The sequence below is a fragment of the Pristis pectinata genome, chromosome 24, assembly GCF_009764475.1.
Source record: "Pristis pectinata isolate sPriPec2 chromosome 24, sPriPec2.1.pri, whole genome shotgun sequence".
Taxonomy (NCBI): Eukaryota; Metazoa; Chordata; class Chondrichthyes; order Rhinopristiformes; family Pristidae; genus Pristis; species Pristis pectinata.
Window position 1 is genome coordinate 32,672,316 of NC_067428.1, and position 22,319 is coordinate 32,694,634.

A 22,319-nucleotide genomic window follows, 5' to 3' on the forward strand; every position below is an offset into this window, starting at 1 on the left:
AGAACTACGTGTGAGACTTTGAGGCCTCAGGCCTGACAGAAGCAGTGTAAGGATGCCCTGAACAGATAAGATGCCTGTTTTTTTGCCATCATTGTGTTATTTTCTGTGCCCTTTGATGTATGGAACCTGTGTAGCTCTCCGACAGCTGATCTAAGTGTTGGAAACCCAGGTTCTATGGTATACTTTAGGATTGAGCAGGGCAGAACTGTGCTCACTCTGTCCAGTACCAACCAATGGTTCACCAGAAAAGTCAAATTCCTGAACAAAATGATGAGTGCAGATTTTGGACGCCCATTCGACAACTGAAATAACCATCAATGAACAGCAATTGAGTAATTCAGGGAGAGTGGTCACAGACCTCTGTCATTTCACATTTCATCACACAAAAAGTTGTGCATCTTGGTGCAGCCAGGCTCAAAGCAACTAATGGAAAGAAAGAGGCATCATAACTCGTACTATCGCTCGAAAGGGATCCAGCAACTTTCTCCCCTTTTCAAAAGTACAAAACCGGTCAGTTGATACTTCACACTGGAAAGCTTCCAATTAATGGCCCCAATATATCTGGGAGATAACAGGCTACCAAATACCAGAGAGCTCCTGAGTGACTGAGACATCTCCCCAGAAGCCATTTCACGACTGAGGTCTCTAAAGGTGAGCACACATTACTTTCCTGCTTGCTTGAACAGGCAAGACATGTGTGAATCTGGAAGCCACAGACAATGCCCAGTTGATGCATTTTCAGTCATCAGTAAAGTGATGGAAGGTCCTATCAACTGCACTTTCTTATCAATGACCTGCTCAATAATGTTTAGTTTGAAATTCACCAGGACCACTCTGCTCCAGACCTCATCACAGCCTTCTTCCAAATATGGACCAATGAGCTGAATTCCAGAGGTGAGGTGGGAGTGTCAGTCGCCTTTTCTTCTGCCCACTGTCTGTGTTCTGTTTGAACACATCTGGGTGAGGTAAAACTTGCTGAGACTTGGAGTGCCGCACAACCAAGAACTCAGTAAAAGTTTATTGAAACTAAGTAACAAGTATAACTACCACAATGGCCGCACGGGCTCATTGTGTCTCTTTCCGTGCTGTATGACTCTAAAATGTTTTAAACAGCTCTTAATTTTGTTCCCCTTTATTAAAGAGAATTCACCAAATCTTCCTCGGCTTGACTGGGTTTGATGCATTTTGAATATTTTTTTGGTTCAGTACCTCTCACTAAAAATCTACAACAATTTCTCTTGGAAGTTGCAACTCTGCTGCATAAAAATAACGACATGGATACAGACCTCATCATGCAGCCAACTGCGATGCTGGAACAGTGGGGGGCGGGGGAAGTCTGCAGATTCAGAGTTCTATCAGTACCATTTTTGAGGACTGAAGCTTCTGTGAGGGAAGGAAGAAGGCAATTTGTTCTGTTCACTCAGAGGGAAAAGGATCTGAAATGGTCTCAGCATCCTGTGTGAATTCTGAATTTGCTTTATTTGTGCCGTTCTGCAAAACTCACAGTGAGCACATGGAGAAGCATGTTAATGAAGAGTAACGGACCTCATATTTCAGCACAGATATTCTAATGCAGTTTGAGTCTGATTTTAACATACAGAGTTAGGCAGTAGTGGTGGGATCATCCAACTTATCATCTTCTCCACTGACTGATGTCTCACCATCTCTTTCACAAGGTCATGTCAGTGACAGACAAAACACCTGTCTGTTAAGGTGGTAGATCGGATACTGATTGCCATTCAAAGATCAAATGGTTAGGGTGATGCACTGATGATGTGGAGGCAAAGCAACTCAGGAATGGGAAGGTTTAAGAGCAGGAATGTTCCATTAGTGTTATCGGTGCTTCAGCTGCCCCTCCTCTGTAATTGTGACCCCACCTCTAGGACTATGGTTGTGCCAGTTTGGAGGCTTTTGGGTCACCTGATTTGTGGTACTCGGAGTGTGTTCAACGCAAGCATCAAATTAGTTTTGTTCAATTGAAGTTCTGATTATGTTGTTTAAGGTAAATGGTTTTATTGAATATCCAAGAAATCAATTAATGATGTTCAAGGTAAGTGAGTAATCAGTTTTAAGTCCCTAAGTTATTTAGCCCCTTCCTTGAGCAACAATGGGAAAATGCATTATAGTCCGACAAGGTCATCTTGAACATCCTTTCAATCTTTGTGAAACTCTGATGTTTGAATGATGGTGACTTTAAGGACAACAGTTGGAGACCTGTATGAAGGCTTGTTGGTTCATGTCCAAACACGTAAAATCCATGGAGGGGGAAAACCACACAATGGTTTCTCAGAGTAATCTCAGCATTTGCTCAAACTCACTCCAGTTGGCAGTGCCATTGATCTTGACAAAGGTGAGAGTTGGATAGGAAATTAAAGAGAACCATAAAAGAAATGGTGGCCGTGCTTTACCAGGAGCACAGAAGTGCCTCCTAGTGACTGAAGCAGGAAATTAATTGAAAGAAGCAATGAATTGTTCTGGGTTGTGTTATTCACATGTACTTATCTCTTACACATGTCTTTTGTGTTTCTGAGTTCATCCCTAACCTGAGGTAAAACTGCTCGAGGTTTACAGAGCAGCACAACCCAGAACTCTTTAAAAACTTTGTTAAGTCTGTGCAAATGCTGCAGATAATATAAATACATGCACTACAAACAATATAACATAAAATGTTACAGCAAACTACCAAAGATTATATGATATGAAATATTACAAAATATCATGCATCCGTCAGATCTCCATTGGTCCTACACAGCTTTAATGCTTCTCTATAACTGTGACTTCTTCTCAAGTGTACTTCATTCTAACTCTGAACACAACTCACTCCAGCATTTGAAGGAGCCCATCCCCTTCCGAACAGGCAATCATCTGTGTCCACACTTCCATTGAAAGCTGGGCCCTGTAATTTTAAATATTACTCACTCTTTAACTCTAGATGATCCTTGATCTTTGGTAATGTTACCCCTACCTCCCTAAAGAACAAACATAGCCCAATTCCTATTTCTTACCTACATTGTCATTTCACTATACTGTCTCTATTCACAATGATGTGGATCATGTGGCTGTATTTTTGGTGAAATTGTCATTGCCGTCCATAGAACATAGAACAGTACATCACAGGAACAGGCCCTTTGGCCCACAATGTCTGTGCTGACCACGGTGCCTAATTAAAGTAAATTTCTTCTGCGTGCACATAGAGTCATAGAATAATACAGCACGGAAACAGGATCTTGGGCCCAACCGGTCCGTGCCAACCACAGCATCCTCCCTGCTAGTCCCAGTTGCCTGTGTTTAGCCCATATCCCTCCAAGCCCCTCCCCTCCATGTACCTATCCAAATGCCTCTTAAATGTTGCAATTTTACCCCCCTCGACCACTTCCTCTGGCAGCTCATTCCAGGTCCTCACCACCCTCTGTGTGAAGAAGTTACCTCTCAGGTCTCTGTTAAATCTCTTCCATCTTACCTTGTATCTGTTCCCTCCAGTTAAGGACTCCCCAATCCTAGGGAAAAGACTATGACCGTCCACCTTATCCATACCCCTCATGCTTTTATAAACTTCCATGAGGTCACCTCTCATTCTCCTTCGCTCCAAGGAATAAAGATCCAGCGTGGCCAACATCTCCCTATAACTCAGGCCCTCTAGTCCAGGCAGCATCCTCATAAATCTCTCCTGCACCCTCTTCAGCTTGACAATGTCTTTCCTATAACAGGGTGACCAAAACTGTACACAATACTCCAAGTACGGCCTCACCAACGACTTATATAATTGCAACATAACGTCCCTACTCCTGAACTCGATGCCCTGACTGATGAAGGCCAGCATGCTACACGCCTTCTTCACCACCCTGTCTACTTGCGGGGCCACTTTCAGTGAACTGTTCACTTGTACTCCCAGGTCCCTCTGTTCCACAACACTCGTCAGTGCCCTGCCATTCTCTGTACAAGTCCTACTCTGGTTTCACTGTCCAAAATGCATCACCTCACATTTTTTTAAGTTGAAACCCATTTGCCATTCCTCAGCCCATCTCCCTAACTGATCAAGAACTCATTGCAATTCATTGTAACCTGCTTCACTATCAACAAGACCCCCTAATTTAGTATCATCAACAAACTTGCTAATCGTGCCATGTACATTCATATCCAAATCATTTACATACATAGTGAATAACAGAGGTCCCAACACTGACCCCTGGGGCACCCCACTAGTCACAAGCCTCCAGTCGGAGAATCGACCTTCAATCATCACCCTCTGCTTCTTGTCATCGAGCCAACTCTGAATCCACCTCACTAGCTCCCCTGAATCCCATGCGACCCAACCTTCCAGATCAGCCTGCCATGTGGGACCTTGTCAAAGGCTTTACTAAAGTCCCGGCAGACAACATCCACTGCACTACCTTCATCTATCCCCATAGATACCTCTTCAAAAAACTCCAAAAGATTCGTCAGGCATGACCTCCCATGCACAAAACCACGCTGACTATTCCTGATCAGGCCTTCACTATCCAAGTGATGGTAGATCTTGTCCCTCAGAATTCCCTCCAGTAACTTCCCTACAACTGAAGCCAGGTTCATAGGCCTGTAGTTCCCTGGCCTGTCCTTGCTACTCTTCTTGAACAGTGGAACAACGTTAGCTACCTTCCAGTCTTCTGGAACTTCGCCAGTGGCTAAGGACGAAGCAAATATCTCTACAAGGCCCTCTGCGATTTCTTCCCTGGCCTCCCATAAAGTCTGAGGGTGCAATTGTTCAGGCCCTGGGGATTTGCCCACCTTAATGCATGATCTATATCCCTCCATTCCCTGCATATTCATCTGTCTAACAGCCTCTTAGATGTTACTATCATATCTACTTCCACCACCACCCCTGGCAACCCATTCCAGGCACCCTCTGTGTAAAAAACTTGCCCCACACATCTCCTTCAAATTTTACCCCTCTCACCTGAAATGCATGTCCTCCAGTACTTGACATTTCTATCCTTGGAGAAAGATTCTGACTGTCTACCCTATACTGAGGAAAACTATGGCCAACATCTGGCTTTTGTACATCAGGCATGAAACAATGGAGATCCAGATGTTGCTGTCAGTTCTGGCCTTCCCCACGACCAGCTGTTCCATCTTCACAAAGGCTGTCAATACACAGTCAGTGACTGGATATTGACTTCAACTCTTTAGCCATGATTCTCACATAAAAACAATGGCTGGGAGTTGTTAGGGAAATGTCGGGGGTTACCCATGTACTCTAACTGATGTGGATTCAGGATTTTCCCACAAGCTCTCAGCTTTTTCAAGAATGCGTTCATGGAGTTTGATGGCCAAGTATGAAGCTGTAGCTACTTCCTGACACAAACACAAACTGGTACAATCTGCTCTGGTGTAGACCTGGGTCAGGGTACAGTGTTGGCACAACAATTAACTTACTAGACCAGTAAACTAATGACCTGGATGATCAATCCAGAGACCTGAGCTCATCTCCCACCATAGCCTCTGCAGAATTTAAATTCAGTTAATTAATATTCTGTAATTTGGACAACAGCAACTAGTCTTAGTAATGGTGGGCCAAAGAAAACCGGACAGTCATAAAAACCCATCTGGTTTGTTAATGCCCATCAGGAGAGGAAATTTGCCACCCTGGTCTACATAGTTGACCCTTACATGCCTTCTGAAGTAGTCAGCAAGCCATTCAGTTTTGTCATTGCTGCTCTGTTTATAAAAGGACTGCAACAATTCAAACAATGGCTTATCGTCATCTTCCGTAGAACAAATGGGGATGAGAAATAGGTGCTGGCTCTAATTGTAAGAGCACATTCTCATTGTTATATCTAAAAAAAGGGGCAAAGCCTGAATTAAAATCATTGTTTTCATTTCCTGGTGTGCTGTCCGTGAGAATTTTCCAGTCAGTATTCATGATGACCTCACTGTTCTCAGACAGTACGGATTCCTCATAGATGGACCAGAGTGCAAGTCACACCGGGAAAGGGGAACTCACTGCTGCAGAGCTCACTAACCTTTGGTCAGCCGTTGTCTCTGAGATCCTTTCGTAGCTGACTGCGATATCCAAGTCAAGGCCAGGTTCCATAAGTTTTCTGCTATCCTGAAGCTCGAATTTGTCATCATCTCTCTCATAGCCCCCATTTCTTCTGAGTTGTCGCATTGTGTGTCTGACATTCAGTGTTGCAAGAGCATTAGTTTGCTCCAAGTTATGACTGAGATGAACAAAGCCACCAGGTTCACTAGTCCCCAGCCACATACCCACCCCTCTTCCTGACCATTGCCTGGGGATGATCCTGCTACGTTCAGCCTGGGAGTCCCATGAGAGTCCCATTTCTCTGGAGCATTGGAGGCTGAGGTGAGACCTGAGAGGCCTAGATAAGGTAGCTATCAGAGTCTTTTTCCCAACATAGAAATGTCAAACACTAGGGGGCATAACTTTAAGGTGAGAGGGGGAAAGTTTAAAGGAGATGTGACAGGCAAGTTCTTCACACAGAGAGTGGTGGGTGCCTGGAACATGCTACAGGGGTAGAGGTGGTGGAAGCCAACATGATGGTGGCATTTAAAAGGCATTTAGACAGGCATATGAACATGCAGGGATATGGATCATGTGCAGGCAGGTGGGATTAGTTTAATTTGGCATCATGGTTGGTACAAACGTGATGGGCCGAAGGGTCTGTTCCTGTGCTGACTGTTCTATGTTCTATCTACTAGACCCTGAGCTGAGCTTCCAATCCCATACCCTCTCTGTCACCAAGACCCTTCTGCAAATTTCCCTCTTCACTCTCCCTCGCTCAGTTCATCTGCAGCTAAGTCTCTTATGAATGTTTTTGTTCCCTCCAGATTCAATCATTCTAATGTTCTCCTGCAGCAAGGCTACCATGAAATCTCCATAAACAAAAGATTTTGTATCTGGAGGCTGTTGGATTTTATGTTTGTAAAGCATTTTTTGACAGTTCAGTGTTAAATCTGCTAAAAAGTTCAACCATGCAAGATCCACCAAACTGACTTCTTCAACAGTGGCTGTAGTTTTTTTCATTGGAGTAATCTGTTTTTTACACTGCTGCATCCTTTGGATTTGTTGTACATTACAGTGCCACCAAAGGTGGAAATTCAAAGGTCAACAAACCTTACACAAGATATGGCAATTGGCAAAGAGCAGCAAGAGCACAGAGCACCAGAAGAACGATCTTGTAGTGTCTGGGGGATGAGCTACTGGCACAGATTAGGGCAAGTTAAGCCCTTCAGTCTAGAGAGAAGATTAAGAGGCATCTCATCGAGGAATATAAAGTATTAAATTGTATGATAAAAATATTAATCCAAAAGGTAAGTAGGGTCAGTAGGACAAAGGATATACATTTACGTTATAATTCATTACAAAGTTAAAACAAAAGTAGATATTTTTTCAAAGGGTGATTAATATTTGCAATAATAATCTTCCAGGCAAGAACATAGAGGCAAAGAGATTGATTACTGAAGGGACAAACTTCATTGGGCATAGTAGCCTTAATATTCTTATGAGATAATGTGTGGGAATCAAATTTCTGCCTGGCATTCACATTGGAAATGGAGCTGACTGTTCTAAATAAGTGTACTGGTGAAAAGAAGGATTTTTGTTTACACAGGGACCACACTCTGATCAAAATGTGGGCTCACTCATATTGAAAGCATCAACCATTTGTATGAGCGCATCAGGGCAGTGATTGCAAGCTAGCTAAACCAGGCACAGATTTAATACTTAAACTGGTTCATTAATTTGTGCAGGTGAAAAATGATTCATGGACAACAATATGCATTGGGGGCAATCAATTGGTTTGTGCCTCTGAAGAGGAAAGTTATGCCTAATGCTTGCAAAGTAGATTAATTCAAAATTGCATCTGGGTTTATTCTGATAGATAAACCCCATGTTTAATTTTAAAATATTATATTGCTGTCATTCAATTATACATTCACTTTTAATTGTAGTATTTTCTGATTAATATTTTCAAATTAACCATAGCTCTCTGTCAATGTTTCTCAAATCTCTCTTTTTAAACGGTAAATATTCTCTAAGACAGCAGATGCCTTCAGAATACACCATTGCACAGAAGATGGAATTAACTCCTTTACTGTGTGTTAATCTGATGCTGCATTCAGCACTAAAGCCCATTCAATTTTCTCACAGAAATTGTTCAAAAAAATGTTTATACCAAGAATGTGCATTAAAACAGGGTGTGGGCAATCCCGCTGAGACCAAGCACTGTTGCTGCATGCCAGATTGGAAAGGAGATCATCCCTTAAAGTCACACTCCCTGTGACAACCAGACATCTACCACAGACGCAATGGAGAGAGGCAGCCAGCAAGAAGGAGGGAGCCAGACATTTACTGAAAGAGACCTGAACGTTCTCCTCAGTGAAATAAATGCCATGAGGGACAAATGCTGGGGGTGAGGGCAGGAGATCCCCAAGATCATCAGGGGGAGACATTGACAGGAAATGGACCAAGCTCCCCTGTCAGGAGGGAGAATCCCCAACTGAAGGAGAAATGCATAAATAAATCTCAAGTCTTCACAAGACACGTCAGGCTGAGTTGCTGAACATTGGAACCAGTTGTAACAAGTCACTTCAGTCACTGTATCGGAGCATCATTCATCAATCTCTTATGATAGGTATGGGTGGTCCTGTAGAGAAGGATGGGAGGGTGTATTCTGTGTTACCTGGGTTCTCTTTGCCGACTTCTGGCCATTTAAATTGGTGCTAAGTGTTGGAGTGTGAAGAGGCTCACTTTGTCTGCAAAGGGGACGATGATCCTCAGGCGCTTAATGACGTTGCAAGGAATTCCTTTGCTGCTGGTTTAATCCTTCCTCCGGACTGATGTGCAATGAAGCTGCTGGTGTTCTGCTGGGACTTCCCCTCATAGTCTTCCTCCCCATCTTACTCCTGATTTCTTCTGTCCCCTCCTCACAAAGAATAGGCATGAATGGGTCTTGTCCTGGTTGACCAGATGGAATGTGTGTCACACAGGTCAGTGTGACAGGCCCTCAACTTTTTAGAATGCAGGAAAAGGACTTGGACAAAGCTACTGAAAGTAGTTTTGCTGATGACACACAGATAGGTCAGAAAGTAAGTTGGGAAGAGGACATCAGGAGGGACATGATAGTGATTACACAAAGATCTGGCTAATGGAGGAAAATGGGGGAAAATATGAAATAATTCTTTTTGGCAGGGAAAATAAACAAGAAGCAACTTAGCTAAATGGTGAGAGATTGCAGGGCTCTGAGACACAGAGGGAGTTGGGTGTCCTTGTGTGTGGTTTGCAACAAGCCAGTCTGATTGCACAGTAAATAATCAGGAAAGCTAACAGAATATTGAATACACAGGTCACAGAGTCATACAGCACAGACACAGGCCCTTCAGCACCCCCATGTCCATGCCAACCATCAAGTACCCATCTACACTAATCCCATTTACCAACATGTGGTTCGTTACCTTCTACGTCTTGGTGATTCAAATGTTCATCTAGGTACTTCTCAAATGTTGAGAGAGATCCCATATTTGTCAGCCCTCAGACAGTGAGCTCCAGATTCCAACTATCCTCCAGATCTAAAAAAATCCTCCTCAGAACTCATCTAAACCTTTTCCCCCTTATCCTAAACCTATGTCCTCATGTTTTTGATACCTTGGTTATAGGGAAAAATCTCCCTACTATGCCCCTCATGATCTTGTACAGCTCAGACAGGTCCTCCCTCAGCCTCCTCCACACCAAGGAAAGCAGATACAGGAGCCTGAGGGCACGTACCCCCAGACTCAAGGATAGCTTCTACCCCACTGTGATAAGACTATTGAACGGTTCCCTTGTACGATGAGATGGACTCTGACCTCACAATCTACCTTGTTGTGACCTTGCACCTTATTGCACTGCACTTTCTCTGTATCTGTGACACTTTACTCTGTACTGTTATTGTTTTTACCTGTACTACCTCAATGCACTCTGTATTAACTCAATGTAACTGCACTGTGTAATGAGTTGACCTGTACGATCAGTATGCAAGACAAGTTTTTCACAGTACCTCGGTACAAGTGACAATAATAAACAAATACCAATACCAGTACCAAAGCAAACCCAGACTATCCAGTGTCTCCTCCTAACTAAACAACTCAATTACAGGCAACATCCTGGTGAGTCTCCTCTGCACCCTCTCCAATGCAATCACATTTGTGTGTGGCAGCCAGATAAGCACAGAGTACTCCAGATATTTTATAAACTTGTACCATAACCTTCCTGTTCCTGTATTCTACGGCCTGTGTAATGAAGATAAGTATCCCATATGCCTTCTTCATCACCTTATCTACCTATACTGTTATCCTTCGGGATCCTTGCACTTGTGTGCCAAGGTCGCTCTGTTCCTCAATACCCACAGGGCCCTACCATTCATTGTGTATGTACGACCCTCATTCATCCTCCCAAAGTGCATCAGCACACACTTGTCAGAACTAAATTCCATCTGCCATTGTTTTGTCTATCTTCCCAAGTAACCAATATCTTCCTGTAACCTAAAACTATCAACAACACCAACTTTCGTGTCAACTGCAAACTTACTAATCATATCTCTTGCGTTCATATCCGAGTTGTCAGCATTCCTAATCAACAGTAGGAATCCCAGCACCCACCTCGGTGGAATACCATTGGACACAGGCTTCCAATCACAAAGATCCCTCCACCCTCCGCCTCCTATCACTGAGCCAATTTTGGATTTAATTTTCCAACTTCCTGTGGATCCCATGGGCTCTAACAGCTTGGACCAGTCTCCCATGTGGGACCTTATCAGAGGCCTTACTAAAGTCCATATTGACTACATCCACTGTGCTGCCTCAGCAATATACTATATTAACTCTTCAAAAATTCAATCAAATGGGTCAGACAGGATCTTCCCCTAACAATGCCATGCTGACTATCTTTGATTAATCCCTGCCTATCCAGGTGTAGATTAATCCAGTCCCTCAGGACTGTTTCCAGTAACTTCCCTCCCATGGATGTTCGACTGACAAGCCCGTCATTACCAGGTTTACCTCCGCTGCACCTCTTGAATAAAACTGGGGAAATTGTGCTTCAGTTACACAGCACATTGCTGAGACCACATCTGGAGTGTTGCTTACTGTGGTGGTCGCACTAGTTAAGGAAGGATGGAACTGCTTTGGAAGAATTTCAGAGATTTGTTCAACTAATATCTGGAACAGGTAGTTTGTATTGTGAGGGAAGGCTCGACTGAAAGTTTGAATCTGCTGGAATTTAAAAGAATGAGAGGAGCTTGGTGGAAACGCATAAGAACCTGAATGATCTTGAAGGATGGATATGCAGAAGATGTCTCAGAACCTTGAATTTAGCACCTCCGTTTAAAAATAAGGGAATCACCCATTAAAGACAGAGCTAATGCAAGTTTTCTCCTCTCAGGGGGTTGGAGGTGTTTGGAATTTTCATCATTAAAGGACGGGAAGCAAAGTCTTTGAACATTTTGAAGGCAGAGGTTGGTGATGGACAAGGAGATGGCAGTTACCATGGGTAGATGGGAATGCAAACGAGGTCACAGTCAGGCAGGGCTGGTCCCAGCAGCTGAGAGGACTACTTGGGCTCCTGATTTGTACAGAATGAAGCTGCTTAATTAAAAATATTCCTGCATCCTCTTCACAAAATAATTCCAAAGTTCCTGCCTGCAGCAAGCTTCCCTCGCTATCCGCTGGCCCACCTCAAATGTCAAAGCATAACTTTTTCAGATCCCCTCATTTCAATTTTCCGCTGATCCAACATATGATGCCGAGGTCTTAGGTGTAAGTACCTTTGGGACAGCATGCCAGAAGTCCCCAGCATTAAACAGCTGTTAAACAAACAGACAGCAAGCTAACCTTTGCCCTTTGCATCAGCTAGTTGTTGAAGGTGGTCAATATTTCTGAGTGCCTGTGATATTTAGAATCACCCAAAAGCAATCAAATTATTTTTAAATAGTAAACAGAAATCAAAACATCAAAAGCAGTTGGATATACTTACCTGGGTTCAATCCTGACGTCTGGTGTTGTCTGTATGTGTTTTTACACATTCCCTCCATAACCTATTCCTGTGTTGTATGACTCTGTGACTCTATTTCATTCACCATCTCCTTGTTCCTGAAGGCATTGCTCCACCCCAGGCATGTGTGGAAGTTTTTCCCTAAAGCTGGCTCTCCTGGTCAGAGCCCTGACTTCTCTTCATCCTTTCCACCAGGCTCAGAGAAATTGCCACCAAGGTCTCCAACCAAGTATGATGGCAACTGGGATAACTGGAGATTCCAAGATAAGCTACTCGGACACAACACCTTCTGCCAAGATACCCATATTCACCACCTCACCCCAACAAATGAACAGGGTCCACTCAAACCTGTTGACCACTGACCCATTCTGTAAATCATTGTGATTCTGTCTAACTAGCATGAGGTAATTGGTGGTGTTTGAGCAGAGGGGATGGTTTCCTGCACTAAACAATGGCAGATTTCCTGAGCATTCTTAACTAGTGACATTAACTTGAAGATCACAACCCAGTTTAGCAGTTCCTGCATCAAGTCAGCACTGCATGGGGGTTGACATGACCTGCTGCAATACTCAACATTAGCATGCAGCACCCATGCTACTGTTTCCCAATTTATCGAGTGATGTGAGTTGCATTAAAAATGTTGGCACACAATTCTTGAATTCATTTGGAAGCAAATCAAAAACAGTAGTACAGTGAAAAAGAATGGAGCTAGGTTGTCCAATTTCACAGCCTGGTATTTTTCTGGTGGCAATGAAATCACTCCTGTTGAAGGATTCTCAAAAGCAAAAGAGATTCTCATGTGAGAATATGCTCATAGAATAGATCAGCTTAAACGTGGATAGTAGAAGTATGTTCTTCACATGATATGATGTACAGGGTCCAAAAAAGAAACTTCAGAGAATGTTCTTCTTATGGTCTTAAACATAAATCAATGGAATTTTCTCTGGTTCTTTAATGCAGTCTATTCACATGACTGTCTAGCATATCAATCTTAGCACCATTGTGATGTTTCCTATATTACAGTGTGGGCCTTGGTATACACACCCAAAGAAAGATAAAGAAAGACTGAATCAGTAAGTCTGCTGCAGGCATATAAATAATGAATGGGCAGCATAAAGTGATAATTAAAAAACAAAAGGTAAACCTTCACAGAGAGTGAGGGGCCATGGTAGAGGCAGGAAGTGAACACACTGCAGCTGTCTTACCAGGAAAGGCAATGCTGGCAAAGCCATAATAAAAAAGGAGAATGTACCATGCCCAGTGTGCCAGGATGGCCACTGCCCAGTTCCCTCAGGGCAGTCACATCACTTTTATTTCTTGCTGATCTGCAGTGCCCTCCATCTTTCAGTCACAATGCCAGAGCCACTGGGCATGGCCACTGAGACACAGGGGCTATCGTTTGGTCGCAGGCAACCTACTGCAGAGCACGGCCCAGACATACCAAGGCACCATGAAAACCACGTTGCCACCTGCAACCTCACAGACCCGGTGACTGGAGTCCACCGGCATTTCTGTGGCCTCGATCACTCTGGAAGAGCCTTTCTGTCGGTCCGAAGATGGGGTTCAAGGTTCGTTATTTGTTGCACAATCTTGCAGTCATGTGGGCCAGTCCTCAGCAGCAGCTGAAGGAGGCGACAAGGGAAAGAGAAGTGATGTGACGGGCTATCTTTGGCCAAGCAATCAACTGATCCAACACATTAAGCCAATGTATTGATAAACACCTTTCCCACGACAGTTCACATTTTAACATCACTGTTACTGGTCAGCACAGCATGCGTTTGATAAAAGCCAATTCTAAATCAACATTCCAAATAAATACATTTTTATAACCAGTCATGACAAAAGACAAACAAATGTTGATTAAAATCCTTGAACATTCCATGTGTATTCCTCCATCCTACCGCTTAGACACAGTGGTTGGCACGTGACTGTTGAAAGGTGCTGAGCTTCCACGGAGGAGGCCGCAGATGGTGTAGGAGTTTGATCTTTGGCAGATCTGGAGAATGCCTGGCTTCACACTACTTCTCTTTATAGAGTTATAGAGAGATTTAGCATGGACACAGTCCGTGCCAACCACCAAGCATCCTTTCTTATACTAATCCTCCCCTAACCCATTTTGTTTTCCCACATTCCCCCACTTCCACACCCTTACTCCAGATTCTACCACTCACACTAGGAGTAACTCACAGTGGCCAATTAACTTAGCAACCTGTACAATTTGGGATGTGGGAGGAAACAGGAGAATCTGGAGGAAATCCACATGGTGACAGAGAAAATGCAAACTCCACACAGACAGCAGTGGGGGTCATGACTGAACCCAGGTAGCTGGCGCTGTGAAGCAACTCCTTTACCAGCTGCACCACTCACCCACCTTTTGCCAAAGACAGCAGCCCTGCAGACGTTTTGGCTGCCAAATAATCATCAGACTGTGTTTGTTTCTCCCTGAGAGAGGGCACTGTCACTCCCTCAGTAATCCCGGTGATTTGCTCGACTACAGTAACACACACAACCCAGGGGAACACAAGGGGGAAGGAAAAAATGGAAGAACTCATTGGGTCCAGCAGCAACTGTGCAGGCAAGGAGGTGGGGGGCTGTGACCCTGCATCAGGACCGAGAGTGTCAGTGAAGGCAGAAATGAGGGGGGGTGTAGAGATGGAGGCTGGTAGGTGATAGATGGAACCAGATAAGGTGATAGAAGCAGATGGGCAAGGGCCGAGGAAAGGTGAACCAAGGGAGCAGAAACTCCGGTGAATAGATGGGCAGACAGAACCAGATGGGGGAGGATGATGGGTCTTGGAAAGAAAGTGGGGAGGGATGGAGAAGGTGAACAAGTGGAGAGAGACCCTGGGTGGACTGGTGGGAGTGGGAAAGGAAATAACACAGGGATCCAGTTCCATAAGAATTCCAAGCTCTGGTACAAGTTAGGGTATGCGATGTTCAGAAGTCCCCTGTGTTCCTCGGAATTGCAGTGAGAAGTTAGTCAATGCACCGAACGTTTATTGTACATGAGAATCAACCTTCACTTGTTGGCTGACCCATCCAAATCTGATCTGAGGCCTGTCCAGCAGAACTCACTTGTGAACACATCTTCGCCCCTGGGAAGCAGGTTTTAGTGTATTCACTTTTTGGGATGTGGGCATCACTGGTGCTCCTACAGTGTTGTTGCACCACCACCTCCAGGGGTTAGATCCTGTGATGACAATAAACAGTGATAGACGTCAGGATATAGGGAACCTGCAGGTAGCAGTTGCCCGTACACCTGTGGCCATGATGGCACTGGTGTTGTCCTTTCTCTGGCACAGGTTGCTGGTACTAGTCCTCACATTAGGAAGTGTGTGTAACCCTAACTTCGACAGTGCGCCGAGTGTCCATATCTCAACTGGTAGCTGTGAGTGTCAAGCTGAGTGATACAATATCTCTAACCACCACCTGTCAGATTCCATGTTCTGATGGCTTAGAGGAGAAAGGCATAAGGATATGGATGAACGATTGGAGAGAGAAAAGTAATAAGAACACACCTACACTATTTTGAGCTTGGAAACCAGAAGATGGTGTTTGGAGAGGAAATGGGATATATGGAGAAGGTATCTTCAATGATCTTGACTCGTCACTAGCCATGCACTCGATAATGGTGTAGAGCCACCAGTTTGTTGCTGTGCTGTCTTACCCTGTGATAAAGAAGGTACATTAGCGAGTGTTGCATGGTGTTAATGTGTCTGTTGCAGTTGAACGTCAGGCAGTGTGTGCAAGCTCTGAGGCACAGAATACTGGTGAGTATGAAGGAACACAGCCGACCAATGAATGTTAGGTTGGAGTCCTAACTGATGAAGTTATTGGTAGGTTAGTGAAAGGGACTTCTTGCAGTTAGTGTGTGAGGCTGCAGGTATATTTGATGAGTTATGGCATTTTTATTCAGTTGACCGCTTGTGAGGTCACTGAATTTATTTTGACGCCACTTCCAGAATCCTGAGACTGCACTCTTTCTAATAGCTCCAAAAATATCTGCGCCCATGGCTGCTTTAGCACATACCCAGATTTCAGAGTATCTGGGCATCACATGGCACAGGTTGTAGAGCTGCTGCCTCACAGCTCCAGCAACATGTATTCGATCCTTACTTCTGGTGCTCTATGGAGTTTGCATGTTCCCCCTGTGACCATGCGAGTTTTTCCGGGATTCTCCAGTTTCACCTCACATCCCAGAGAAGTGTTGGTAGGTTAAACGTCTACTGTAAATTGTGAGTGAGTGTTAGAATCGGGTGGGGATGGGGGGTGGGGAGAATAAAATGGGAATAGTGCAGAATTAGTGTTAATGGGTTCTCGATGATCAGCGTGGTCTCATTGGGTCAAAAGGCCTGTTTCAGTTCTGTATTACTCTATGATTCTATGAAGCCCTGTGGATAGAGGACTGCTCTCTCCCTCTTCACGTCACAGACCAGGACCTTCTGTGTTATTCACCCATACTCTCCAATGTTCCATCATCCCTTCCAAAGCTATCTCTGGAATGACCTCCAGCACCAAATCCAGCTGCAAAGCCCTGCCCCTTTAAAAGTTACAAGTCGACTTCAGTCCATGCAAGCCAGCTTGAACTGCTGTGCTTTGACGCCAAGACCTATGGTGTTGCAGTTGGCGCTAACCGCATGCCACCATCATGATAAAGTGCGTTCCATCAGGCCATCCGTTGGTTAGTCACTCACCATCATAACAACACAGGCTTTCCGGCACTGTAGTAGAACTCCCCACTCAACAGAACTGTGGGAATACTTTCAACAGCAGGACTGCAGGCAGCTCACCAGCACCTTCTCCAGGACAATTAAAGATGGGCAATAAATTCTGGTCTTGCCAGCGCTGTCCAGATCCCAGAAAATGACTCTTTAAAAAATCCAGTTCAACCCTAAAAGTTTCATGCCAATATACTGAGACACAAAAAACTCTGCAGGTGCTGGTATGCCAATATACTGAACGTGCACTCTGTTGGTAATAGCAGGGATTGTTCACATTTTAGTGGATTTTGCAAGTGCTTTAGCAATATTCTTAAAATATTTCTATTTGGCAATTTTTATCTGAACACTATTTTGGGGAAGCTTTTAGAAAATTCACAGAAAACAATGTAGTACACAATTTTTAAAAAAGACAATTTGAAATAATCAACGTTGATATAAATATCCAGTTATATCTTGCATTAATCTAATTGACATTGGTAAATTGAATCCCCATAACCAGCAGCATAATATCTCATACAGTTCCAGTTCACCCTCTGTCTTTCTGATGGAAGGCACTTCATGCTATTTTACTCTTTTGAGATTGTTTGGATTCCTCTGTTGATCGACACTGACTAAAAGTAATAGATGAGCAATCTATGACAGCTTGGAAAACAACGTGTCAGCTGATGTACTCAACATCCAAGCATGTACTGCAGCCATGCAAGGTAAACAGTAATGCAATCATCAGTGCTGATGTATTTTACCAAAACATTGCTGGCAAAAACTAATTACTTCATTTAAACCTTGCAATTATCTTCCATCACACTCCTGAAGCAATTAATTTAATTCACAAATCTATAGCAGAAATTCTATTTAAACCTTTGATCAAAATTATATATCCAAACGTATTCAAAGTGTTGAACTAACAATTTTCTTTGTCTGACAGAAAATAGTTAAAAAAATGTCTGCATGGGGTTTAAAGAACCAGAAGGATATCTTATCAATTTTTAAATTCAAAAATGAAATAGAATAATGAATACAGTTTTACATCTATATAATTAATGAACAAAATGCTATGATCAGGGAAATTAATAAAATATAGCTGAAGATATTCAGTAATTTTTAATCCAAATCAAAATTTTTGGTAAATCTAATCTAAAGCAATAATTGCAATTTACTAAGGGGTTTCAGTGTTACAATATAAAATCTACTTGTTAAATAAGTTTTATTAATCTTCTGTGAAATTTTAACAATCACTCTATCTGATCCAAGCAGTAATGTGCTTCATGGTGTATCTGGATGCAGTTTCTAATTCAGGTTAACAGAAGATTGCAACACTCCACCATAATCTGAAATATTCCACTTCAGAGAGATTGCTGAATAGCTGCAGCTCATTGTACAGAATGCCCTGTGGGCTGCAGATATTGTTGACATATCGTGGAAGTGATGGGAATTTAGAATTCAATAACAATTCCGTGCACTGCCCTTTCCATTTCTCCAGTACAGGACATTTAATGTGCAGCATTAAAATCACATAGCCGAAAAACAGGGTTTCACTTGTCTGCATGCATACTTATCTGGAAGGATACAATGAGAAACAGGAATAGCTGTAATCATTAACACCATATTCGAAGTCAATAGAAACGATAAAGCAATATTTATCAAAGCAATATAACACTTACCTAGGTTTGTATTCATCCCCACTGTCCATACCATAATCGTGGGGTAGCTTTAGTAGCAGCTGCAGCTTTAGTCTAAGCTGCTGACCAGAAGCAGACTGTGAAAGACTTGTGGTAAAACACTGAACAAAATAAAATCTGAATGGAATGCCTGTAAGGTACTTTTCATGGTTTTTTTCTGCAGTCCAGTCAGCTCACACTGCCTGCTGCTATTTTAGGAATGCAGATATATTTTGCTCATTTCTCTTTCCTTTGGGGACAGCTTAGAGAAGAGCTTGTGTCCCAGAATCAACCTTCACTTCATCTGCTGTTAGAGATCTGCTTCCAGACAAAACTTCAATGTTAAAAGCTCTGACAAGCTTACATCTGCCAGAGGTGTTTATAGAACCACTTGTCACTCACTACAGCCAAATGTCCCTGCCCTTGCAATTAACGCCACAATAGAAAAAGTCATTCTATACATTAAGATCCAGGAGCCTCTAGAGCTTGTCTTTAATGGTTCGTTGTTATAATTTGCAGGAGATCTTCGCAGGCAGCCACAGTAAATGACAAAGACAGCTCTAGTTTCCTGTGTGTCACATACACTGTCTGTGCTGGCTTGTTTGGTATCCTTCCTCTGCTGTAACCATTCCTGGTCTGTTGCCAAAGTTATTCCACGGACAGCAAATGAGCAGTGAGCATAGCAGGCAGACACAGAACTGTTGGTAATTTGAAAAAAGACTTCACATTTAGCTTGTTGCTGCTGCTTTATTTTTAATAAAATTCCCCTGTTGTCAAAGATGAGTTGATCAGGTGAAAGGTTAGAAGAAAAATGCATTTCTAGTTTTCATATTTTTTCCAATCAAATAAATCACCACAATTTACCCCAGAGACCTGAACACAAAGGTCTTCTGTTCCAATAAGTTGTCTGCAGTGGAGTCTGTGCGCAGCTGTGCCCCGCAGAGATGGGGCACGTATGTTGGAGGAACTCAACGGGTCAGGCAGCATCTGTGGAGGGAAGTGGACAGTTGACATTTCAGGTCCAGAATGGGTGTAGGTGAAGGGGTCTTGATGCAAAATATTGACTGTCCATTTTCCTCTACAGATGCTGCCTGACCCGCTCAGTTCCCCCAGCAACTTGTTTTTTGCTCCAGGTACCAGCATCTGCAGTCTGTTTGGCCACCCATGTCCGTATCTCCTGGCCTGGCTGGTGTGTACTTGTGCTCAGGTGCTGCTTTTAATCTATTCTCTTGGACCATGTGGTTCTGTTATCTGAACCGGTGGTGGCGAGTGTCAGACCAAGTTATGGCGGCTCTTCAACATTGATCTCTTCTTCCTCTCTGCAGCCAGATTCCAATTCTTGGTTATTAGCAGCAAAATGGGTTGGGAAATGAAGAAACTGCAGATGCTGGAAATCTAAAATAAAAACAGAAAATTCAGGAGTGAACCCACTGACTTGGGGCTAAACCGACCGAGACCCTGGGGTTAAAGCCACCCAGACCCAGGGCTGAACCCACCAACTCCCTGTGGGTTAAACCAATGCACTCCTGGGGGAAGGTGGAGTCAGCAGTTACTCTCACAGCATGAAAAGGTATCTGAACAAGTGCTGGAATCACCACGGAACGGTAGACTACAGACAAAGTGCCGGTAAATGAGATTAGTGTAGATGAGTACTTGATGCGTGGCATGGATGCGATGGGCTGAAGGGCCTGTGTCTGTGCTGTGGCTCTAAAATGGTGGAAAAGCCCGAGTGGGTCAGGCAGCATCTGCGGAAAGAGAAACCATGAACTTTTCCAGTCCAGGACCCTTCATCAGAACTGGAGAAGAAACAAGTTACTCTTGGTAGGAGTGAGGTAGGGAAGGCAATGGATGGAACAAAGGGAATTTTGCTGATTGGGTGAAATTATGTGGCAGTTAAGGAGCGGTTAAATCAGATTAAGCTTGTGTGTAATGTGTTGCCATTATTATACAGTAGGTGTTATGTTGTATAGAGACACAAGAGACGGCACATGCTGGAATCTGGAGCAACAATCTACTAGTGGAACTCAGCAGGTTGAGCAGCATCTGTTGTACAGCAAGTACAATGTTGTACAGTCCGGCTCAGAAGGACATGCCAGCAAACCAGACTGCACAAAAAAAAGAAAACAAAAGGAGGCAAAAATGGGACAATCTCAAACAAACAGAAAGAAAGAGTTGTCTAAAGTTGGAGAGTTCAATGTTGAGTCCTCCAGGCTGCCCAGATGGGTGATGAGGTGCTGTTCTTTGAGCTTGTATAAAGGGCAAGGAATAGGGTAAGAATGTGAGGAGGAGGGTTGGGGGGTGGGGGTGGGTGTTGGGGGAGGGTGAGAGGTGAATACATACATAATCCGCAGCCTGTATGTTTAAAAGAAAAGGACGAACTGGGAAGAAGGATTATATATGTGTGAAGGTATGCAAAGCTTTAAAATCTAAGTGTACAATACAGTTCCATTCACTGTGTGCCAGCCACTGCTGTTGGCTGGGAGTTGACTGCCTTTAATAAAGGACATTTTGTTGCTGGTGTATCCCTGTTGGAACCTCTGGAAACCAGAGAATTGAAGTTTGGGATGTGGGAGAGCAGGAGGGAGGTAATGGCATTGGGGTTCTCTAGGCAGAGCACTGACGATGACTGCCAGTGGACATGAAGGATATGTCTCAGTCTCAGTCACTGGTCTCAGACAAATGTGAGATGAGCAGAAAGCTTCCTAAGAATGAGCAACATCACTGAAGATACAGAACAAATGTAGCCAATTCCAAGTGGAAGGTGGTAGTGTTGGATAACTATGAGACACTAGAGAGTCCACCATCACCACAAACTGCACATGAGGGTTCATGGGAACATTGTTAGCTCCTTGAAGGGACATTTTAATCCACCACATTCAGAGATTTCTCAGAGCGACAGTGACTCATGAAATCAAGGGCCAGAAGAAGTGGTTGCCAAATATATGATCAGACTAAAGACACTGGAAAAAAAGAGCAACTTCCATATCCTTCTGGGGTGGGCATTGCAGATTGGTTAGTGAGCTGTGATAAAATTCAGCTGAAACTGTCTGACTCACTGCTTTCAAAGTTCCAGGGAAAGGGCAGAAGAGTCACCAGTATGGGACATAATACCAAAGTACAAGGGGCCAAGTCCACAGAAATGGGAGTGGTGGTCTGTGTTCCCATCCCTGTAACCATATTGGTTTCCTCCCACAGCCCAAAGACTTGTGGGTTGGTAGGTTAATTGGCCACTGTAAATTGTCCTTAGTGTAGGAGGGCTGTGGGAGAATCAGGGAAGAGTTGATAGGCCTGTGAAAGAGAATAGGATACAGAGAAATAATGGAGCAATCAGGGTGGGACTTGATGGGGCAAATGTCCTTCTTCTATGTCATTATGAAACTAATGGTATTGATACTGTTAAGTCAGTCTGTGTTGGGGTAGAATATATGTTGGAGATACCTCAGCCATTTTCTGTTGAACTTAGAGGAAAATGGTTTTGGGCAACAATACAGGGGTTCACTCTAGGTTCTGGGGAGACTGGGTTGCCGGTGGAAGCAGATGGGTCCGATCCATGGGCTAAGGGTGTACACCAGTGATATTGTGTACAATTTGGATTGAATCATTTGGAATGATGCAGGGTGTGTTTGTGATAATATTAGTGTTGGGCAGTGGAGCAATCCAGGAGACTGAGACTGCTTCAGGATGCCCTGGCCCTGCCTGAATGATTACTAGGCGGACTTGAGAGACACCAAGAAGTCTGTAGCATTGGCACTATCAGACCAAAGTCACTTGCTCCAGTTCTGACGAAGTTAGAAACAAAATAACACAAGAAACTTTCCGTTGGGCTTTCTGTGCTGTGATGTTGGCAAAATTGTTGAGAAATGTTGAAAACAACCATCCTCCAGTGTTTCTGCCATTCAGTAGATGTAGCGATGATTG

General features: G+C 43.6%; 1 protein-coding gene across 1 annotated transcript in view; it reads right to left on the minus strand.

The window, feature by feature from the left end:
- Positions 1–18,482, minus strand: part of LOC127582485 (leucine-rich repeat and immunoglobulin-like domain-containing nogo receptor-interacting protein 3) — a 154,234-nt gene extending 135,752 nt beyond the window's left edge. Inside the window, exon 1 of the mRNA XM_052037785.1 lies at positions 18,405–18,482. The gene's annotated coding sequence lies outside the window, so the exon portion shown is untranslated. The remainder of the gene's footprint in view (positions 1–18,404) is intronic.
- Between the last annotated feature and the right edge of the window lie 3,837 nt (positions 18,483–22,319).